Here is a 3,116-nt window from a genome sequence, read left to right as displayed (position 1 = left end):
TGTACAAGTCTGTGGCATTTGGCATATTACATTATTATTTTTTTGAAATTTTAGTAAAACATATGTACCACAAAATTTGTCGCATTTTTAACCATTTTCAGCATACAATTACATTAAGTACATTCCACGATGTTGTGCAACCTTCACACTATTCGTCTCCTCTAAAACAAAACGTTATAAACCCAAACAGAAACTCGGTACCCATTAAGCATTAACTCCTCATTCTCCCCTCTCCCTAGCCTTTGGTAACCTCTATTCGGCTTTGTCTCTGGTAACTTCTATTCTACTTTGTCTCTATGAATTTGCCTATTCTAGATTTTTTTTTTTTTTTGGGGGCGTTGAGACCTGCTTAATCTATTCCGATTATTTAATAACCACAATGTGGCAACTGTGATCCCAAAATGTGCAAAATTAAAGTCTTAAACTTCAGCTGAGGAGAGGGCAGGAATGGCACACCTGGGGACGGTGGTGAGTCAGGAACCACGGGCAGGCGGCCATTACCAGGGCAGTGTACTCCTCAGGGCCAGGGACAGGGGAGTGGCCCTAGGAGCAGGACTCAACTGGAGCCCAGGGCCAGAGAAGCGGGCACAGACCTCCTGCTGGCCTAGGTCAGGAGCTCAGAAGTGCCACATGGCTGAGGGGGTAGCAGCCTGGCAAGGGCCAGAGGCAGGGCCAGGAGAGCACCATATCTTGGGGAGCTGGGGGCAAGGAGGTGCCCTATAGGAGAAGCCAGGAGGGGCCGCCTGCCCCTGGGGTTGGGGCCAGGCTGGAGCAGGCTGCAGCAAGAAAGACCTGAGGCAGGCGCAGGGCCTGAGAGCCTGGCTGGCTGGGCTAGGACTCCCAGGGCAGCCTGGCCCAGACAGCAGTCCTGACTCTGTGGGGGATGCCCAGCGAGGGGCAGCAGTCCCCTCAGGGCCTCCCCTACTCTCTCCCTGGAAAGGAAATGGGGAACCCATAGTGTAAATCTGTGGACCAGTTATGGCGGGAGGCTGTGCCCGAAGGGGGACAGCGGGGCACGCCCCTTCCACCACCGTGGCCTCCACCGCTGTCCTCAGTACAGCCGCTTCTCGTAAGAGTGCAGGCCATGGACGCCACCCTCCATCTGGGCCGATACGGTCCGCTTCTCAAACTTGAGCTCTCCTGAGTACATCATGGACCGAAGGACAGACAGGCTGCGGGCCCCGATATCCTGGCAGCTGTGCTGGATGCCCGCTATGAGGTAGGGCACGAACTTCTGAATGGACCCTTTGTCTTGGATAGAGCCCGAGATACTCTGCGCGAACTTCACCTTATCCCCCTCGCTGAAGTATCGTTTTTGGCTACTGCTGCTCTTCTCCATAGCATCAAGCGAGCCTATGCCCCAGTACTTCTTGAGCGGCACCCCATCTGAGAAGTATTCGGCAGAAGCCTCCGTGGTGGCGGCCAGCAGGGAGCCCATCATCACTGTGGAGGCTCCAAGGGCCAGGGCCTTGACCACGTGCCCCAGGGTCTGGATGCCGCCATCGGCTATGATGGGGACACCAAAACGCCGGGCATACTCGGCCACCTTGTACACAGCACTGCCGTGGATCCGACCACAGGCCATCACTTCCGGAGTGATGCAAATGGAGCCGCAGCCCATGCCCACGTGCAGCCCGTCCACACCAGCGTCAATCAGGTTCTTGGCCTGGGCTGCTGTCACCACGTTCCCCCCAATCACCTGGAGGTGGGGGTACTTCTGTTTGGTGTAATGCACCATGGCGATCTGATACACCAAGTTCCCTTCGGACGAGTCCAAGACTATGACATCGACGCCCGCCTGGGTGAGCAGGTCCAGGCGGAATTTGTCATCTTCACGGGTGCCCACAACTGCCCCGCACAGCAGCTGCTTGTGGGAATCCTTGGAGGCCAGAGGGTAGTCTCGGTTCTTCTTCAGGTCGGTGCGGGCGATGATGGCCACCAGCTCATCATGATCATTAACAACAGGCAGCTTCCCTTTCTTGCTACGCTTCAGGATCTCATTTGCCTCTTTGAACGTCACGCCTGCTGGAGCCACCACTAGCTCGATCCTTGGCGTCATCACCTCACTGAGGAGGGTGGTGTGGTCCTTTTCAGCAAGGAATTCGATGTCTCGGGAGGTGACGATGCCCACCAGCTTGCTGCCCATGGTGCCCGTCTCAGTGATGGGGATGCCAGAGAAGCCATGCCGCACCTTGGCCTCCAGCACATCACCCACAGTGTGCCAGGGGCTCAGCACCACCGGGTCTGTGATGAAGCCCTGTTCAAACTTCTTGACCTTCTGCACCTTGTTGGCCTGGAACTCTGGGGTGCAGTTGTGGTGAATGAAACCAATACCTCCCATGAGAGCCATGGCGATAGCCATGTCGGCCTCTGTCACAGTGTCCGTGAGAAAGGAGATCAGCGGCGTCTTCAGCGTGATCTTCCGGGTCAGGGCTGAGGTCAGGTCCACCTCACCAGCTAGGAAGTCTATGAATCCTGGGAGAATCAGGAAGTCGTCGTAGGTGAGGCCGTCGGCGCTGGCGAAGAGCTGCTGTGCGGTGAGTCCATCCTCGGGCACGTAGAGGGTGCCGCCGCTGATCAGGTAGTCCGCCATGCTGCCGCTACACCCTGCGACCTGACTAAACACCCACGCCGCCGCCCGTCTCTGACGCAATCGCTGCCGCTGCTGACGCCACGCCGCCGTCACGCTGCCGCTGCTGACGCCACGCCGCCGTCACGCTGCCGCTGCTGACGCCACGCGGGCAAGGGGCCTGTTCTAGATATTTCGTATAAGTGGAATCGTACAGCATTTGTTCTTTTGTGTCTGGCTTCTTTCACTTGGCATAGCATTTTTAAGCTTCATCCATGTTGTAGCATGTGTCAGAATTTCGTTCCTTCGTGTAACTGAATACTATTCTGTGATAGGGATAGACAGTTGGCTCTGGTATTGTGGGTTTGGCATTCTCAGATTCAGTCAACCTCGGACTGAAAATATTGAAGGACTGACTATGCATAGTGGCCCATGTCTGTAGTCTCAGCTACTTGAGAGTGATGCAGGAGGATCTCGAGCTCAGGAGCTTGAGACCAGTCTGGGCAACATAGTGAGATCTCCCATTTCTACAAAAAAAAAAAAAAAA

General features: G+C 55.4%; 1 pseudogene across 1 annotated transcript; it reads right to left on the bottom strand.

The window, feature by feature from the left end:
* Window positions 1-400: 400 nt before the first annotated feature.
* Window positions 401-2,618, bottom strand: LOC108535828 (inosine-5'-monophosphate dehydrogenase 1 pseudogene; annotated as a pseudogene). Its single transcript, XR_001887335.1, has one exon. The product of XR_001887335.1 is annotated as an inosine-5'-monophosphate dehydrogenase 1 pseudogene (transcript).
* Between the last annotated feature and the right edge of the window lie 498 nt (window positions 2,619-3,116).

Source organism: Rhinopithecus bieti, unplaced genomic scaffold, assembly GCF_001698545.2.
Source record: "Rhinopithecus bieti isolate Rb0 unplaced genomic scaffold, ASM169854v2 scaffold_1466, whole genome shotgun sequence".
In the NCBI taxonomy this organism is placed as follows: domain Eukaryota; kingdom Metazoa; phylum Chordata; class Mammalia; order Primates; family Cercopithecidae; genus Rhinopithecus; species Rhinopithecus bieti.
The sequence above is the reverse complement of the archived record's forward strand: the minus strand, read 5'-3'. Positions and strand labels throughout refer to the sequence as shown.